The 20,432-nt window shown below is 38.5% G+C and overlaps 1 protein-coding gene and 1 long non-coding RNA gene across 4 annotated transcripts in view; one reads left to right on the forward strand and one right to left on the reverse strand.

Moving 5' to 3' along the window:
- npas3 (neuronal PAS domain protein 3) overlaps positions 1–20,432 on the reverse strand; it is a 281,452-nt gene that overhangs the window by 249,637 nt on the left and 11,383 nt on the right. The window lies entirely within an intron of this gene.
- Positions 11,642–20,432, forward strand: part of LOC114155592 (uncharacterized) — a 226,595-nt gene continuing 217,804 nt past the window's right edge. The window contains exon 1 of the long non-coding RNA XR_003597787.1: positions 11,642–11,765. This is a non-coding gene — a long non-coding RNA (uncharacterized LOC114155592). The remainder of the gene's footprint in view (positions 11,766–20,432) is intronic.

Raw genomic sequence — 20,432 nt, forward strand, 5'->3', positions numbered from 1 at the left:
GAATGCACTTGGGACTTGAAGATAATTTGCAAGACTAGTGCAAACAAAACAGCTGTTAACATCTGGGAATAATTTGAGCTTTTGACATTGCTTTTTTTGTACTGCATGTGGCATGTTTTTAGTAGTCACCGTGCTAAACCATGCCTCCAAACAAATGTTGATATCTCAGGAACCATAAAAGGTATGGATTTAATTCACCACTGAGGCAGGTCCCGACTCAGAGTGCGGTCCCGACTCGGAGGCCGGTCCTGACTCAGAGTCTGGTCCCGACTCAGAGGCCAGTCCCGACTCAGAGGCCAGTCCCGACTCGGTGGCCGGTCCCGACTCAGAGGCAGGTCCCTACTCGGAGACCGGTCGTGATTCGGAGGCAGGTCCCGACTCGGAGGCCGGTCCTGATTCGGAGGCCGGTCCTGATTCGGAGGCCGGTCCTGATTCGGAGGCCAGTCCCGACTCAGAGGCAAGTCCTGACTCAGAGGCCGGTCCCGACTCAGAGTCCGGTCCCGACTCAGTGGCCGGTCCCGACTCAGAGGCAGGTCCCGACTCAGAGGCAGGTCCCGACTCAGAGGCAGGTCCCTACTCGGAGGCCGGTCCTGATTCGGCGGCAGGTCCCGACTCAGAGGCCGGTCTTGATTCGGAGGCCGGTCCTGATTCGGCGGCAGGTCCCGACTCAGAGGCAGGTCCCGACTGTCCCGACTCAGTTTCACCTGTGGTAAAACTGTGTTTTCTATTGATTGGCAGTCAAATAAAGTAAGCTTATAAAACCTTGTTCTTAATACTCAGTCTACAGTACAGTTACATTTTTTGCTTCTTCAATTTATCCTAATTATGCATAAATTATCCAATTTAAACCAATTTTGATGATGACAGCAGTCTTGGTTATTTCATGTATCTAAGGTTTGCCAGAGGAGATGTGACAAGAAGGGGTGGAGGACATGAGATTAAAATGATGTGATTTTCATCACTCAACTGCAACTTTTCAAACGGATTTTGGCAGTTTGGCTCAGCCATGAGACACAAGCCTCCATTCTGGCTTCTTCTCGCTTATTAAATAATAACATGGTTGAAACTTGTGATGCATGGGTTTATACACCTGAGGTTAGATTTAAATAATTTTACTACCTGAAAAAAAGATGATTTCTACTATGAACATAAACATCTAGCCTGTTGTTACAGTAAGAATACCTCAGCTACATTTCCTCTTTACAGTCAGGGTGTTTAGAGATGAACCAGCTGCTCCTGCCTGTCTCCACTGTACTTCCACACTAGGAGCAATTATTCACCATTTACAATAAAACGTAAGTGAACCTGTTGATAACAAACTGGTATAAACTGGCCTAAGCTTCTTTCTACACAGGGTGACAGAGAGAGGATGCATGTCTTAGCTTCTGCTGTGCCGTCCCTGCCAGCAGTATGTACACACACACACCCCTACACACACTTCACACACAAATAGGCTGCTTTCTGAGCCAGGCCCTTTGGAGGAAATGCCAGAGGCACTAAGAGATGGAAAGTCTCGCTGTTGCTTCTGTTGAAGCACTCAGCCCATTTAAACCAGTCACTTTAAATTCAAACCCGCCATTTTATCAACCAACTCCCAGTCCTGTTTGGGCACATCTTTAAGCACATACAATATTACGTGTTTAAGAGGATTCAGTGGAAAGATGAAAGGGAATTCGGGAAAGAGAGAGATGAGGACACCTTGGTGTGACAGCCCAGTATCCAGATGCATGAAATTCTGATTTGTTGTCACTTTGGTGTGAGGGGCGAACCACTACTGAGATCTGACCGAGGGTGTGTGGCAGGAAAGTATTAAATTTGGTTTCAGCAATTGAGCACTCATGAAAAAGAAATGTGGGGCTGCTGTCATTGATGAGGGTTACACCCAGGAGGACTAATTTGTGGGCAAAAGGTTTCAACCTTCATCCTATTTCTGTCACAGGATCTGACAGCACAGCCTCCAGACAGAGGAACGCAGCACAAGGACAAAACGAGTTATGGTGCCAAGAAATTAGCTGCAATGGAGTTTAACACTAATAAAGTACATTTCATATTAGTGTGGTAAATATGCTTTGTGCACATACAAAGTTTTGAGTAACTGAGTGTTTTATCATAAAATATTCAGCTGCTGCTGATTGGACTTGAACACCAGTAAACTCAAAGTTTTAAAAATAAATTCAGATTAAAAAGAGTGCAAGTGGAAAGATTACCAGAACCAACACACAATCACTCCATCCATCCATCCGTCCATCCATCCATCATTCAGTCATTCACAAATGAAGAACACAGATTTCCATAACAAAAGAATAGTGGGTAGAACTCAGACTGGTCAAATATGTTGGTAGAAGCTATTTTCAGTGAGAACCATGTGGATTTTTATTTCTTTTTGAAAGATGGAATGTAGTGAGAAGCGCTCTGGGCTCCTCTGGGCTTGATAAAGTTCTATAAAGGACAGGTCATTTGCCATCGTTTAGAGATTTGGTGGTTCTTTTGCACTGAGAGAAGTGCTGAAATTGTAGATCAGGACTTTTCTCCAGAACCAGCAGGAACTTTTTCCAGAAGCATGTTTAGCTTCTTGGAGCTGTTCTTTCCCACCATGTCCTGTTCACTGCAGCAACCAGATCAAAATCAGATTATGAGGTACAAACCCAAATGTTATTTTTCTTCTGCTTCAGATTACAGCTGCTGTCACATTCCTACAAGTTCTGCTGGAGAACATTGGGCTGCATAACCAACTAGAACACTTTCTCCTTCCCTAACCTTTAAAAGTACGAGTACATCAACGTTTGTACTGGGGTGACAAGTTATGCAATTTATTTGCAATGACAGAATCAATGATTATAATTTTAATGCAGAAAATGTTTTTTTGTTTTTACAAGGCACTTTTCTTTTTCCCTCAGAGGTGGAACTGACATGGTTTATTTAAAGTCTATTACAACGATGGGGAACATTTTCTAAGTCACACAGTTGATACTCACCTTAAGCTGTCCATTCATTTACACCACTACAGAAATATTTATTTCCTATTATAAAGCCTTTGTATTCAAACCAGTATCCATCTATTTCTACAGTCATTGCTGCAGCTAGAGACTGGTTTAAACCATAGTTCATTTGTCCAGTACAACCAGTAAGTGTGATGGCAGTGGGAGATCCTGCAGCCTGCAGCGCTGGGAGAGAGTGACTGGGAGGACAAACAAGGTAGAGCTAAACAAAGAAAAGAAAGAGGGAGAGGGAAAGACAGCGTGTGGATTAAGGCCTCCCAGGGGAATTCCCACTCATTTTCTCTATGGAGCAAAACAGAGAATGAGGGAGGGTTAGTTTTTTATCTCTTCATTTGACACTAGAAAGCCTCTCTCTTTCTGTCTTTTTGTCTGCCTTGTTTTACCACTCACGTCCCTCACTCCCACTCTTTCCCAGTAAGCTCTCTTTCTTTTCACTTCTTTTTTGAGCCCATTTATCTCTTTATCTTCTGTCCTTTCGGGTCCAGTCAGCTTTCTGTCTGTCTTCTCTTTCCCCATGTAACCGAAAATACCTCTCTCTTGATTCTTTTATTTTTCATTTTTCATCATTTTTCATTTCCATTTCAATGATGTGTTTTGGTGTTTCTTATTTCAACATAGTTTTGGTCGTATGAAACATCTTCCTTACCAGCACATATTTCTATAGAACTTTCTCATGCCCTTCAGATGTTATCATCCAATTTCTAAATTTGTTATATTTGCTGTGTTGTGTGTATCACTGAATTTTACTTCTAGAAATCCAATATTCTATATATTTATGTAGAACCATGCAACATTTTGTTTTTTAAAAATCTCCTATACTAATTACCTATAAATGTGTTCATAAATGGTTCACTCATATTTTTGTTTTATTCACTTAATCCAAATTTCTTGATGCTTCAAAAAAAGCTCTAAATTACTATTTACATGAAATAATATTTCAGTCAAACATCAGTTAAGCTCATCATCAACACTCACACAAACTGTGACAGCATATGAGTCATACAGTCTTTAAAAGATTTTATTTTATGCAAAGCCAAATTTCAGAAACACAGATGTAAATGCCAACACTTTCCTGTGCATGATAGTTTGCTGGAGTATTGATTACTGACACACAGACTCTTTAAATAAGTTATTATGAATTAAAAATTGAAAGAGAAGCTGATCAAATATCTCAGGTTCCCAACACTGGTCCATAACACTGCAGTTCTATGCTATATATTATTATCTGTTAATCAAATGGGCCTCAAAAACAGATGAATCCACATAGACAGAGGTATTTACGTCACGTTTATCCTGATGAGTGAATTTATAAACAAAAAAAAGCACCATGAGAACAAATAAATTAAATTAAATGCACTTATTGAAGAATTTTGTTATAATCTATTAGAGTCAAAATCGTGAAAAAAAACATGGAACCAATATGTTAAATACTATTTATGTATATTTCTGTAACTTCTCTTCAAGTGAGCTACAGTATTTAAGAAGAATAAAATAATCATAGCTGCACAACCTGGTGGATCTAAATGCATGAATGATGCAGTATTTACATGTAGACAAACTGTGGTCACATAAGGAGTCTGAGGTTATTTGTACCACATAAAGTAATGACAAAAACTGTTCACTGTTAAAGTAAAGACAGGGCAGAGACTTGGAGACAGCACAAGATGTGAGAGAGAGGAAAGCGTGAGAAAGAACAGCAGAGGATGAAGTTGATATTTAAGCAGGACAAAAAAGAGAAACAATCCAGATGAGAAAATGAGACGAGATGAGGAGGGAGGAGGAGAGGACGAGCAAAACCCCAAGGTCTCCTTCTAATGAGCGTCATAACCTAACAAATTCATTGCTGTGTTTCAATTCCAACCGCTTTTGCTTTACTGGCTCTACCTCCTCCTCCTCTTCTCAGCAGTAGCAGCAGTAAAAGAGCCTTGATATGGAAAGCAGGAGGAGGACTGGTGCTCCTCACCACCTCCTTTGAAGTCACAAGAGGAGCGGATTATGTAGTCGAGCTTCCAAGTAGAGATCCGCCTTAAACCTCTTACATTTTATTCTATGATTTTAGTCTGTTTGATACTTTTATTACATAAAAAAAGGATTAGTCTTGTTGAGGGGACAAACGTTGAGCAGATGCTGACAGGACGATAAAAGAAAGGAAACATGAGGTATTTGCACACAAAAGTATGGTTGGAACAAAATATTTATGAAACCCAGAAAAATACAACTAATCATAATTATATTTGTAACAAACCCAGAAAATGTTTCAATATTGTGATGACTTCTACTGCTGTCCAACTGGTACCAATTTACAGAGTCTGTCTGGTGGCATGGGAAAAAAAAAATTCATTGTCACAACTTAATATCGTATGGCCAGAAGTTTTTTTTTTTTTTCCATGTCACCAGATGGGCTCAGTAGCAACTTTTCCCTTCCAGGTAAAATAAGTGTTGAACACTATTCAGCACATTGCAATATTCTAAGTAAATATGTTTCTAAAGGTGTCATTGACTTGAAAGTGTCACCACCTTAAATACGCAAATAAATCAATCCGTAGATGTAAATGAATGAAGTGATGTGTAAAAAAAGTAACGACACAGGAAAAAAGTATTAAACACATGAAAAAATTGAGGTGTCAAAAAGCGTGGAAAGTCATGAAGTAATCCTCCCACGAAGCGCAAATTAATATCAGCTGCTTTAGACCCAATTTGTGATGTAAACCTCACAACAGAGATTTCACATTAAAATATCTCCTCTTTACTGATAGCACTGTGCAAAGAAACATGAGAAGATCTGTGGAAGAGCTTCAGAAAGAAAACAACAACACATAAAACACCCCAGCCTGGACACACACTCACTGTGCCAGACTCTACTGTTGAAGAACAAGCATGTAGAATGGTGTTCAAAGTTTGCTGAACAAATTTTAGACAAATTTGTGAAACACTGGAAAAATGTACAGTGTATGGACAGGTGAAATGGCTGAAAAAAACATTTTATTTCAGTCAATATTGAAAATGATCGATTTGTTTTAATTTTCCAAAATACTGCCGAACAAGTGACGTGACCTTTCATCGCTTATTATCTGCGGTGGGACGGGGGTAAAGCACGCAACTCATATACGGAGGCCTCAGTCCTTTACACGGCCATCACGGGTTTGAGTCCCGGCCTGTTCATTTCTGCCTCATGTCTTCCTCCTCTCTTATTACTCACTTCCTGTCTGGTTGTGGGGCTCAGTGGTGAAACATGAAACTGCTCCTGTATACTCAAGAGTGTGAATTCTGTGAACTGCACAGATTCTGTGTGCACCGTCCACAGACAGGTGAAATTTTATAGTCAAGTGTACTGATTGCCTATATTTATTGTGACAAATTCCTTTATTTCCCATAACATGAATGGATATTATTACGTTTGATGAGCTAGTTGGTCATCTAGCCCCATTTTTACTCCATCAGAACAAACACCGCACAACTCTTAGTGCTGAACAGACAGCAACAGTACAAAAACAATGCAAGATGGTTGTGGTGACTCAATATTATCAGCTTAGTGTTACATGCAAAACATGTCAATGTGAACACAGTTTCTTATCAAGTAGTTTCCATAGCAAGTCAATGTGACACCGGGTACATGGACACGGTCACATACTCTAGAGTCCTCATTATCTCCTTACTCTGTCCTCATTGAGTGTGAGCTTCTATGGCCAACTATGCTGAGTTCATCATGAACCTGGTAGTGCTCATCTTACTCAGCAGGTTGTTGCTAGCCAACCAAATAGTGAGTGAGTTTATGGATGCCACCTTGATTAGCTGGCAGTGAGAGGATGAGAGACAACAATCTTTCCTCTGCCTACATCTCCCAGAATCCCATGTGGTTCTGGATTGAAGTTCAGTGAAATTATCAACATTCAAATTTCTACTGATATAGATCACTTGTCTATCATAATGTGTATTAACACACATGTTGAAAAGCCTGTCGGCTACCATGTTGGTAGCCAATATGGTCGGTCCTGTTAACTCATCTGTCTGTTCTTTATATCAGGAGGTGAGTTAGGAGCTAATGTGTGTTTCTCATTTTCACCCTGTGGATATTCAGGGCTTGTAACAGTAAAAAATAACAGAAAAAAAAATCTTCAATGTGTTGTTTAAAAAATTAGAGTGGATAGTGAACAAATAAAGAAAATAAGTATGCTGGAGTGAAAGTACACACACACATACACACAACACAGTCTGTCACCTCCTCCAAGACTTGCCAAGAAACAGATGTTAGACTCACCTGGTGAGCCACACAGTAGCTGTCCAAATACTGGCAACCACACAAAACACAGCAAGGGCACACGAATATAACCAGATAGCATTGAACCTAACATAAGATAATAATGATAGTAGTATATAAAAACAATTTTTGCCAAATTTTGGTAAGTAAATGCTTGGTACAAATCATGGCATAGAAACTGGAGTACTGCAGTGAATAATTCACAAACAGATATAAATTTATGCAGAACTGGATGTTATTTTATGTGGGATAAAGTAGTCACTTTTGGATTAAACTAAAATAAAACTGAATTTTTTAAAAGTATTTCAAAGAAAATATTTCAGATCAAATTTCACTGTAGTAGAAAACAACACTTTGAATGTAATGCAGCAATATGGGTCTGCACTAAAAGAGTCATTTTGAAACAACCCATTAAATCAAAATCAACATAAGTATACTAAATTTGAATAAAGGAAAATTACATTTTAATCTCCACATTCTCTAAAAATACCATGTCAATGTTATGTTTAAACTTAACATGTAATTTTGAAGCTTATTGTGTTTATCTATAAGCTAAAAGAGGAAGCCTGACTACATTTCAATCTAACATTTTTAATGCATCATATGGGTTATTTATGAATGCCTTTTTAAAGCTCAAGTTTTTTGCTATCTTGTTTACAAGCATGAGCATTAGACCTGATTATGAAAGGGATCCTCCCAGCCCCATAAAACACAATGACACAGAGGTCACTATATCATTAATGTGATGCTTTTAATTTATTTCCTCTACACAACTGCTCATTTTACAGCCTCTCTGTCTTTTACACCTCTGTGCGTGTGTGTGTGTGTGTGGGTGTGTGTGTGTGCTGCCAGAGGTGGATCAGTCCATCAATGCCTTCACAGGCCACAGCTCAGACAGCCTCTGAACACATCAACCTACCCACACACACTGTTGAGAAAAGCTGCAGTATTTTCAGTGTAAACATCACTGCAAATAAAGTGCAAAATGACAGCATTATTTTTACCCACACACACAAAATAATTATCTGCTGGAATGTGTTCTGATGAGTGAAATGCTGTAAATGTGCAAGTCTGAACTATCCCAGACGTTTAATGCAGCTTTAGAAAACATTTGATATGAAATCAAACTTCACTTTTTCTGTCATACATCAGTTGGTACTACCAATATCCTTTCTAAATGCAAAAGGAAGAAGGCAAAGCTCCAAAAGTAACTTGAGGAGCCACCTTTGGATGTGAACAAATGAAGTCAATATCTAAAATGTATATTTTGGAGACATGTCTGACAAAAACTACAATTTAAGTGACATTATTGCAGTTTTACTGTAGCTGGACTGAAAAGAGGAAGCCTGCCTGAAAACACAACTGTGAAGAATAAGAGTAGCAGCATATTGTCATGAGAGAACCCGATACATTATGTATACATTATGTATGTTAATGTCAGACACTTACAAAAAATGTATGTCTCTTTTCACACATAAACATGACATTTTAGCTATTATAAAATAGCTAAAATGCTACTTTAGCTATTTTAAACTGGACCAACTGCAGTATGAACCAAGAGTATCAAAGACAGATGAGAACCCAGAAAAATACAAGAAATAATAATTCATAAAAACAAAAAAGGAAGAGCTTCTTCTGTCAATGGTTGACAAAACAAGAAAAAATGAAAAAAGTCTATAATGTACCTGCTGAGAGAAACAGAATAAAAGGGATGAAGCATAAATAAGGAAGAACAGAAGGTGTAAGAAAGAGACAAGTGGACAGATAAACCTATAAATGCAGAAAGAAGAGAAGGAGAGGAAGACGAGCAGAGTGTATTTAAATGCAAGCCTGTGTTAATGAGTTTGGTCAGAGTGTGGAACAGTCTTTTAAAGCTGCTATCATTCTCATTAATGTAGTGAATGAGCCGCTGATCGCTGTCATGGACCTCACACTCTAATAAACAACAACAAGCACACCTATAGATGAGCCTGCCACACAAACGCAGAGAGCCAGGGAGCTGCAGGGGCACCTGCAAAGAGCTGCTTATATGTTGCATGTGTGTGTGTGTGTGTGTGTGTGTGTGTGTGTGTGTGTGTGTATGCATGTGTGCTTGAACATTGTCAAATGATGTGGGGGGTTGAGGTGAAGACTGAAAATGTGAGTGTGCTTTGATTTAATGGAGAAAAAAAAAACACAATTTACAAATTCAGCAGTTCTGTTTTTAATGAGTATCCGCTAAGCTGTGAGATAGAAATGCAAATTTACTTCAACAGGCCAAGCAGACACACTGAAAAATTAATGGAATCTCCCTTTAATTTGGCCGAGCAGAGAGACAAAATGCTGCCAGTAAACAGTTCTTCAATGTTTGAGAAAGATTTACATCGTTAGATCTTTTTATTTTCCTCAAATTGTGTTAGTGTTGTTTCTTTTTTCCTCTGCTCTTAATCAAGACACATCACAGTTTCTTTTATTTTTTTATCAGTAGGATTATTTAAAACCTAATATAAGTTATCACTAATAAGACAGTAAAATAAATAGATTCTAGATTTTGGCATACATTTATTTTTGGCCTTATAGACCATATTGTTTTACAGACATTGACATATGCTTGACTTTTAAATTGTGTTACAATAAAGTTCAATGTGTCCCATCACAACAACCTCTAACACACACACCCACACACACCCGCACTCACTTGCCCACAGTGTGCAAATTAAGTCTAAATTCAAATGGCAAATTTTTCTCAAATATCAATATTTAATACAATTATCTAAATGTTTCAACTCAAACAAATTTTGAATGACTGAAACCGTTTCAAAACATAAAATCTGGATTATGATGATGAGCAGCAATTTCTACCTTGATTTAGTGGAAACTGGAATTCAGTTCTGCCAAGAGAACCAGAAGTCATATAGTCAAGTCAATAATTCTCTAATTTACATAACAAGGTTTTAGTAATTTAGCTCTGTGATTTTTTTTTAAACAGGCCAAGTCTTTCTTCACACATCACCCTGAACTAAAGTTTAGAGTGATGAAGGCAGGAGTTCCTTCTGCTATTGGAGGGTTGCAGGTTCGATTCCCGCCCCGTCCTGCCTGCTGGTGGTGGTCAGAGGACCGCCAGTGCATGGCAGCCTCACTTTTGTCAGACGGCTCCAGAGCAGCTGTAGCTACTATCCAGTAGATTGCCACCTTCGGTGTGTGAATGGAAATGACTGATCTCATGTCGTTGAGTGTTGAGAAAAGCATCACAACATAAGGGTTTCATTCTGCCACCCCTCTGGACTCTGCAGAGCTGAATGACTGAATGCTGATGGGGGGATTTGGCCGTTTGATTCAGGTGTTTTCAAAATGAGATGCATTTGAAAGTTGCAGGATAGTAGCTCTTCAGAACAGAACTTGTACATCCTTATTCTTCAGATGAAAAAAATGAAACAGTTTTAGTTCCAGGTTTCTTTGAAGCTCAAAAAGCCTGGAGATGCGATGAGATTCAGAAAGCTTGAGCTTAAAGCCACTAAGTATTTATAATTTGGAGAAACTGTAATTCCACACTTTTAGAATCCTGCTTTTTTATGTAACTTCCCACAAATATATTCATTTGGAACAAACATTACGGAGACTTCACAGCAAAAAAAAAAGGAAAAAAAATCAAAATTGAAATTATTGTGGGGTGAAAATTAATTTTTTATACTGTGAAAATGCCTGATTGGTACTATTGAACCCTGGGACACAATTTACAACTTTTTGCACAAATAGTCAAATATAGATAGAAGTCCTACATAAATCCTGTGCTGTGGGACTCCAGGGGAAGAGGATGAGGGCTTAGGGTGGTTAATGCTTGTGAGTTCAACAAATAATTAAGAAACATTTAAGGTTGTTAAAGGGAGGAATCCAATGTTTTGACTTTATTTGTCAAAAAAACCTTGCCAATTCTTGTAATTATTTGAATTTCTCCACATACCTGAAACTCAGAGCTGCCATGTTGTATTTAAGCAGAAACTAAGTTCATATGAGAAAACTTTAAAAGACTCTATAACCACAGTTTGATGTCAAAGTTCTTAAAGGTTATATTTGTATTTCCAGTCCTGATGAACTTGAAGCTGACTTTGTCACTGATCAAATGACTTTTGGAAGAAAGAAACAAGCTATCAATTACAGTTTTATCTGAAATTTTACCTTCCTGCTTTGATTACAGTTTGGACCTTCAACTTTAGGATTGTTTTCCTACTGGCAAATTATCCCAACTACAAGTTAGCCTGAAGACTTTGACATTTCTTCGGGCTAAACATAGTTAATAAGCTTAAACTAACTATGTTTATGGAACAAATTTATGAAATAAGTTTTTAAAAAAGGTCCAGGGGCTTCATGCATAAAAGGAGTGAGCAGTTTTCACATTAAAACTTGGCGTACGAAAAAAATTACAAAAGTGCGGCGCACAAAAAACAATCGGATGCATAAAGCCGTGAGCACGCACATGGCTGCGCACCTTTCCTTTATAAATTCTAATTTGCGGGAAATAGAGCGCAGCTGTTGGTCCGCCCTGTGGCCACCCATAAATACAGGTAGTATAAATACCCGGAGGTCTGCCACCACGTGAAGCAATAACCATGGCAACGTCCTTGTTCAGTATAAGTATTTATAATAATAATAATAATTATTATTATTATTGTTATATATTTTATTTAAAAGGTGCTTTGAGGACACATAATGTCACCTCACAAAAATAAAAATACATTTTGAAGAAAAAAAAAATCCAAATTAAAAAAATAAAGAGATCCTGGAAATGCCTGTTTGAACAGTAGCGCCTTCAGCCGGGATTTAAAGACAGACAGCGTGTCAGAGTCATTTGAGTGAGGAGTGCGGACATTTATTCTAAATACTAGAATGCTTTATGTCCATAAGGCGCGATCACAAAGACTGAAGGATGACTGCAGCTGGACCGGTACCGGTACCGAACGGCTCTTTTTTGTTTGCTCAGAGCTCCAGGATGATCAGTCTGGATTAATCTAAACGATAATAAACCACCATCAACATTTCTCAACAGATCAATATGATCTCTGATCAATCACTCCCTCTGAATCCTCCCAATGACGATGTTCTCCATCAGAGCCAAAGCACTCCTCAATTACACAGCTTTGAATTTTGCGCAGCTACTTATAGACGTGTGATTGCATACACACCTTGATCACCTTAAAAATAATCAAACCTGATGATTATTTTTAATCAGCAGGTTTGAGATAATCTGCTGATCCAACCCTGTTTTCTTCTTTTAGTGACAATGAAATGACCCCATAGACGCATTTCGTGCGCTTCGGCGCACGGACCAATGCGTTACATCTTTATGAGACAAAAACTGAGAAAAAGTACTATTTACATTCTAGCGAGGTTTTCACATACTTTTATTTTTATTTTCTTTATTTTGTGTGCATGTTAGCTTATTGGCTGAGGATAAATGCGGTTCAATTCAATCGTTTACGTTTAAACAATAAAATATTAAAATCATGAGAAACATCGGGTTTGATGCTTCTTGGTCTAGATAACACCGAATGTAGTCAGATTTCAGTGCATCTAGGTGAGTTTTGACGCTTTGTAGTTTGATATTGTCCACAGAAAATGTGCGTGGCTGCCGCACATTTTCATGCCAGCGACAAAGTGTGCGTATATTTATGCAAACTGTGACGCAAAGTTAATTTTTATACATGTCGACTTGTGCGTAAAATATGGCGCAGCACATTTCTTGTGCGCACACACACTTTATGCACGAGGCCCCAGATCTTGTGATTTAGTCATTATAAAGACCTAAAAGAATGACATGTTGGTAGGATGACAGAATTTTCTCTTAGTTTTGAACAGAAAAACAGCGGCATGTGTATGTTATGCTGCCTCTGTCCAAGCAGGAAAACACACCTACATGGCTATGAGCATGCTTCCATTTACCTGTAAATACCTTGACAGGCACACTGGACAATGTGCTGGACACACTGTCCAGTATGTCCAGCAAACACTGGGCAGAAGTGTGTCTGTGTGTGTATAACCATATGGGAACAGGGCAGAAGTCAAGTGAGTGAATAAGCACAGACATTTATAACCAGAGGATACATGCATGAAATTACACACAGCTGATCCATCACTGGCAGCAAGAACGAGTCTGTCAAGCCAAGTATTGTCCTAATCATCTAGACTAGAATTCATTACAACAGTGGATGTCAGTGTGTAGGATGTGAAGCATTGACTTATTAACGTTTTCTTATCAGTGCAACATTTGCACATGCACTGTTTTTGTGTATTTCTGAGGGCTATTTTTACCCAAGTGGTTCTAGTACTAACATAGTTCAATTACTTTCTGAGCACACCAGTTACAACAGCTACATCACAAAAACAGTGTGCAGGAGCAAGGAGATCAACAACCAGTTAAATGTGTTTTCATAATACAGTCCTAATTAGTAAAAAGGAGGGATGCACCGAAGATTTGGGTCGATATTGATTTCAGACATGAAAGGGTAGTGAAATATACAGTATATAATATCATTAAATATCAGTTATCAGCCATAACAACAAAATTAAACACCTTGAAAGAAATGACCACACCGCTGTTTCTCTGCTTCAGTTGAGATTCCCACAGTTCAGCACTGCATCACCATCACTGTCACATGACCAAGCAGAAACCACATGACCAATCTCCAACCTTCCCCATCCAGAAACACACAGCAACAAAATGGATGTTTGATTTATTGGACCGATACAATATGTTAAAAAATAACTAACATCGGCCGACACCGGTGTTAGTGCTGACATATCTTGCAGCCTTAGTAAAAAGTCAGAATGAAACTAGACTTACAGAAACTGTGTGTGTCTCATCATTTTTTTGTTTGTTTGCTCTGATGCCCAAAATGTAACTGAAAGCAGTGAATAAACCTTCATTGACTGTATAGTTTGACACTGTGTACAGCTCCCTTGTGCAGCATGTCTGTGAATCCCATCACAGGCCAGAAGTGTCGGTTCAAAGGCACTGAGAGCTCTCTGGATGCAGAGCAGAACCAGAACCAAACATGCAGAATTTGCATCCAGTTTCTATGCCCCACAAATCTGGAACAAACTTCCAGAAAACTGCAACTGCACGTTTACTTAAAAACTCATAAAAATATTTACCTAGTCAATAATAAAGATAAAAAAGGACTATACATTTCCAGATAATGTTTCAGCTATAGATTCAATCTGACATATGTATATATTTATATTTGGTGGAATTATGTTTTTCTAATGAATTCCTCAATGCATTGTTCTAACTGAGCTGTACGTTCCCATGCCTACCTCCCTCCCCCACCGGCTCCTGGAATCCAGAATAATCAATAGTGATTTCACCCTTGGGTCTCCTTGCTGGCTACAGGGGCAAAAAGTGACCGTGCCAGGGCAAAAGAGGAGATGAGAAGAGGTAATGAGACCAGAGAGGGAGACATGAGCAGGAAGACAGGAAGATAGAAAAGAGGCAGCTTTCACTTTGTTCCCAGATTTTTAAAACTGCACAAAAAACAAAAAACAACAACATATAAGACTGTGATTAGATGGCATGCAAACAGTATAAATACCATAACACATTGCCATGGCTGAACACCTGTTGTGACAACCAAACACAAAACACCCCCCAGCCCCCCGCACACACACACACACACACACAGCAGCTGCAGCAGCCCTTGCTATTTTATAGCCATAGTAGTTTAAATTTGTCTTCATTTGTTTGGAGGTTTTTATATTTATTTTGACTCATTTTCTAAGAAAATTGGCCAAGTTTTCTGTGAGGAAACTGCTGCACAGAGTTACAGAGTCTGGCACTAATCATTAATCACAGATCAGTCTATCTGGACCTGGACAGTCGGTACATAACATTAACTGATGATAATGTCATTTTCATTTTGAATGGTGTTTCACAATGATCCTTGGTGGTTTGGCGACTTCCATATGAACACTCAAAAGTATCTTGTGTCAACATAGAGAGGAAAAGGAATGTCAGAGACACCAACATAATCTCAAAATGTCCAAAGAAGAGTTGTTGTCGACTTGATCTTGAAAAACTGGGTTAGACATAATAAGTCTTCTAGTTTTTGATGGAATGTGGTGGTGGTGGTGTAGAGGTAGCGGGGTACCCCATCCTCAATACACCATCCAAGGTTTAGTTCCCAACCTTGGGACCTTTCTCTCTCTATGCCCATTTCCTGTCTGTCTGTTGTCAATAAAGGCCACAAAACACCTTTACGTTATTTTATTCTATTACCACTTTCATTTTACAGCCTGCTTTAGAAGTGAATTACAGTGTGAGCAGAAACGTGGGTTTACCAAATGAGCAGCTCATGTTGACCGAGGTGGAGGTCACCTTTTGTACTTCCGTCAATACAAGCAATTATTTTAAAGACATCTGCAGTTGCTGCATTCATCATCTGACATGTCCTTCCAACCAAGTGACAGTACTTTGAGAGACTGGACAAGTTCAACACAGAGAGCTTTAAAAGAGTCATGTAAATGGGAATAGCTGAGAAGGAAAGAAAAGAGAAAGAAACGTTATGCGGTAGCAGAATTTTTTTTATAAAAGAGTCAAAATAAAAGAACACAATGGCAAGAACTGACGAAAAGAGAAGAAATAATACAAAAGTCAGAAGAGCAATAAAGGAAAGGTGCAGCATGGTGTGTGTGTGTGTGTTTGTAGGGGTGTGTGTGTTTAACCAATCCAAGGTGTAGAATAATTGAAGTGTGTGTTTTCAAGGACAGGTAGATATTGGTACGGAGGTAAGAAGCTGCCTAGTCAGCAGGTCTGAGCTGATTACATCCTCTGTTTCCGACAGTACTGGAGAGGAGGAAGACACAGCAGAGCAGAGGAGAGACGGGCGTAAGGAAAAGAAGGCAAGTAGGAGCAGTGAGGACGGAGACTTAAAACCATATAAGTATGGAAAACTTCCTCCAGACACACTCACACAGTTAATAAACTTTTAAATGACTGTCATATATTTCAACAAATCTACAAGTTCTAGATTCAAAAGAAAACCTGTATATTAACTAGAAACGTTCTCATCTAAACATGGTTTGGCGAATCATAAGCAAAGTTTTGTCTATCTGACTCCGTTGCTTATTTTCCAGATGTGAAAAATTCACTACAGGATGCTATTAGCACTGCCAAACAATCTTTTATTAACCATCTATTATTTGATCTTAATTTTGCTACTTAAAGTAATACAAATAAACAAATGAAAATTGCAATAAGTACACCATAATTTCAAATGCCTTATATAAAATCATAGCTCTAGAGTGGCAAAAGATATTCAAGCAGAGGCTTAGAACAAAAACGAATAATGTACATATGATGAAACTGCTCATGCATTGTAGGTAAAAACAATATGTTACTTCAAGAAAACATCACCAACAAAATGTTTTCAGCATCTTGTAATATTCTTGTTTGTATGCTGTGCAACATTATTTACAATTTCAGCCAGTTCAGCATTCAGGACAGAGGTTCTGCAAGAAATCGACACCATATTTTGTTCCGTAACAACGGGTTGTTGCTCAGGTTCAATTGTTGACCAGACAAATTTCCTATGCAATTCCAGCCCAAAGACAAATATAAATTCTGTCTGAAAATGAAAAACTATTTTCACTTAGACATCAGATACCAACAAATCATTTTTCCTTCCTGTCTGATAACTATGTTTACATGCAAGTATGCACAAAATCAATCTGTCAAATTCAAAATTGAAGCAGGACCAAAACACCACATCTGAAACAAAACCTTCCAGCTGTTTGATTTTCCTTTGCTTGATGTTATTTACAACAAATCTTAGTTTTTTTTATGCTAAGAAAGAAGAAACTTTTTAAAATCCACAAGCTCCTAGCAGCCCAAAGCCTGAGCAGCTGCTCCTCCATCTCTCTCTCGACAGAACGGGGAAATTGGACATTTTTCAGATGTTTTGTCTCAAGGGAGGAGGAAGGACAAACATTTTGGAAAAAAAGGCCAAGTTTGTGTGTTTATGCTATTTCTGAATTGTTGCCAACATTCACTGCCACAGTGTCCCTTTTTGAGTCACAGGTTTCATTTTGGTCTTTGGCTCATCTTAATCTTAACCCTTCTATATAAAAAAAAAATGTTTTTACAAGTCAAGTATTTGACTGAACTCATGCAGAATTATTCATTCAGGCATAAAATAGTTGTCATTGTACTAAGAAATGGATTTCATAATCAGCTTTTAATTTTATTTTAATTTGCAAAAGTGGCAAGCTTACTGTTTTCAGTTATGAATAGAAATGTAATTTCTGCTGTTTCAGCAGTAAAACTGTTGCTATGACTGCGGAGCAGCTTACTGCTTAATGTCCACTGGCATGTTGATCCTGTATCCTTGTAGATGAGCTTCATGGTTTTCTGATAAGACATAATGCCTCATTGCTCTCAGCCAAATATATAGCTACACCTACAGATTCAAGTCAGAAGAAACATGCTGGTAAAATGAACAGAGTAAATAAAGTACTTTAAACTCAACTCTCCCAGTTGTTATCAATAACTAGGCCTAACTTTAATGGCCAAGTACAATTTTTCGCTAAGCTTATGGTGTACATTTTTAGATGAATTCATCCATACAACAATTAAGATTATTTTAAGTATCTGTCTGTCTGTTTATACATGGAGATGGTCTAATATTTCTAATGGTCATTATCCAGTTTTTCAAAGCACAGGTGTAAAGACAATATCATCTCAGGTATGAAGAGAGAAAACATTTGTCTTTTTTGTGGATGAAATTCTCATCTCTGGCAGCAGATATTAAAGGTCCGTTTCTGTTTTCCACATGTGACTAGAACAGGATAAGAACCTTCAAAGGTGAAGGCAAAATTATTAACCAGAATAAGAAGTGATGTAATAGCCAGGTAATATATTTTGAAGGCATATCATGTCACAACCTTTTTAAGAGAAAGTAGTCCACTTTGTTATAATTCATGACACAGTGGACTATATCCACCTACAAATAACTGAAATCTGTGAAAAGTTGAAACCCCTGCTAAAAACGCTTATAACTGCCTATTTTAATGTATGAAAATCATCTTGGCACTACAGCAGATGCTAACATGTCCTCTCTTACGGTGCAGCCAATCAGTAGTAAAAATGAGCGCCTCTCCTGGTTTGTCTGCTTTGCAAACCCCAGCCACTAGCGTGTCAAGTAGCATTTTGGCTTTGGGTACACTTTGGGTATTTCAGCTTCCCAAAGCTGCATTTAGTTTAGAATATTTTAGTTATGCTCTACAAAAAAAGTCTACAACCAGGCACATTTTCCATGAATAATTTGGAGTTATACTAAACAACAAATAAGAGAAGTCCTTCAATTCAGATCAATCCAACTCATTCTAATCCAGTCATACAGATTAATTCAAATAATATTCCATACAGTCCAAGTCAAATCAAGTTACACAGAACAAAATTGTAAAAGCAACTTACTAGTATTCACATTTAATGCACTGGATCATAACCAGGTTCTAAGTAGAACCTCAAAACTCTATCGTATTGCTGCCATGGGTTTAGGCAACTGGAGGACAAACTGATCACTCTTCCTCACTCTGCTACTTTCTTCTTCTTCTACTCCAATTTGCATTATTTGCTGTTACTTCAACTTTAACTTTATGTTTTCTCTCAGTTTTTCTCTCTCCATGTTAGCTGCACCTGGTCTGGCGTTCTGTTCAGGTGCGGTACCTTCCTGGACGAGGATGTCGGCTGAGATAAACCTGCCATCAACTGAACACTCCCTATTCTGCTAATAACTTATTAACTTCCATTAATATATTAAGTACTCCGACATCTCTCACACTGAGCCAGGTTCACTGGACTTTGGAAGAGAACTCCAAACATGGGACACTGAAAGATAGAAGGGCGTTTTGTGCTTTGATAAGAACTGAACTCTTCTGGATTGGTACTGATTGCTAACATTTCTGCTATAACAAGGAGATCACTCTGGATATACTTTCTGGATCATATAATGACGGAGATTTAATGTTCTGTGGGGCCTTTGTTTGTAATGGAATGGAACTTGAAGTTGTGCATGGATGTCTATACAAAATTGTTCCAGTGACTCACTTGACTGAGAGTCCTGGTCTGTGTAGTGATCACCAGGTCTTTTAACAGTACTATGTTCCAGTTCATAACACTCCTCTTAAAACAGAACTACATTGAGAAACAACACACCCATAAGATACACACATTCAGTCCAGCATCATGTTATCAGGCAGGTGTTCCCCACCACCTGCTTCCTCTGGGGCAGTGAAGCAAGCTCTCCTGCTGGGCTCTAAGAGGTTCTTATCCAGCCTGAGGATGAGTTGGAGTCATCCTGAGAGATGCACCAGTGAGAGTCAATCAGGTCGATGAGTGATTCGACCTTCACTCATCCACTTCTCTCTGTTCTCCTTCACTGCCTCTGCTCCCCTTAGTCACAGTTAGTGTCTGATCTCTAGCACTTCTTTACATTTTTCTTTGTGATTCTGGCTCTGCCCTGTCATTTTTTTCCCCACATTTTGGGCTATGTCTTCTTTTCTTACACTTATGTCTTCTTCAATTCTACATCCTAGTTTTATCATGCAAATGACTGTCTGTAAGGACTGAGTGTGAGAATATGAAGTAATATTTAACCTATGCTTTGAGGAAACAACTATCCAAACTACTTGGGTTTAAATGAAATATGTCTCAATAAAAATACTGCCATACAGAATCATCAGTCCTGACTGCCTCAAAATAAAGACTACCACTGCTTCAAGAAAAACAAAATTCATTTTAATACCTTAACCTTCAATGTAAAAAAAGGTTTTAATAGTTTTCACTGAAAGTTTGATGAAGTATAGTAGATAACAGGAGTGTTGGTAGGTCAATAAGTTACATGCAATTTGCTGGGAGCGAAGCCAGTTTTCTAATCTGACCCAATGAAGACACACAGACTGTGGGATGCTTGGTGCTGGGCAGCGGAGCCGTTAGCCGTTAGCTTACAGCTGACCACCATGAAAAAAATTCCACTACTGCTTTCTCCTGCTTATTTTTTTTTTCTAAATGACAAAATGGATTATTGCAGTTTTAAGTACGTGTCTACACCTAGGTAAGAGACTGCTATTTGTTCTCAAATCCAGACATACATAAAGCAGCACACTGCCAGCTATTATTTGTCCTTCTAGGTGATAAAACAGCTGAT

Source organism: Xiphophorus couchianus, chromosome 13 (genome assembly GCF_001444195.1).
Source record: "Xiphophorus couchianus chromosome 13, X_couchianus-1.0, whole genome shotgun sequence".
In the NCBI taxonomy this organism is placed as follows: domain Eukaryota; kingdom Metazoa; phylum Chordata; class Actinopteri; order Cyprinodontiformes; family Poeciliidae; genus Xiphophorus; species Xiphophorus couchianus.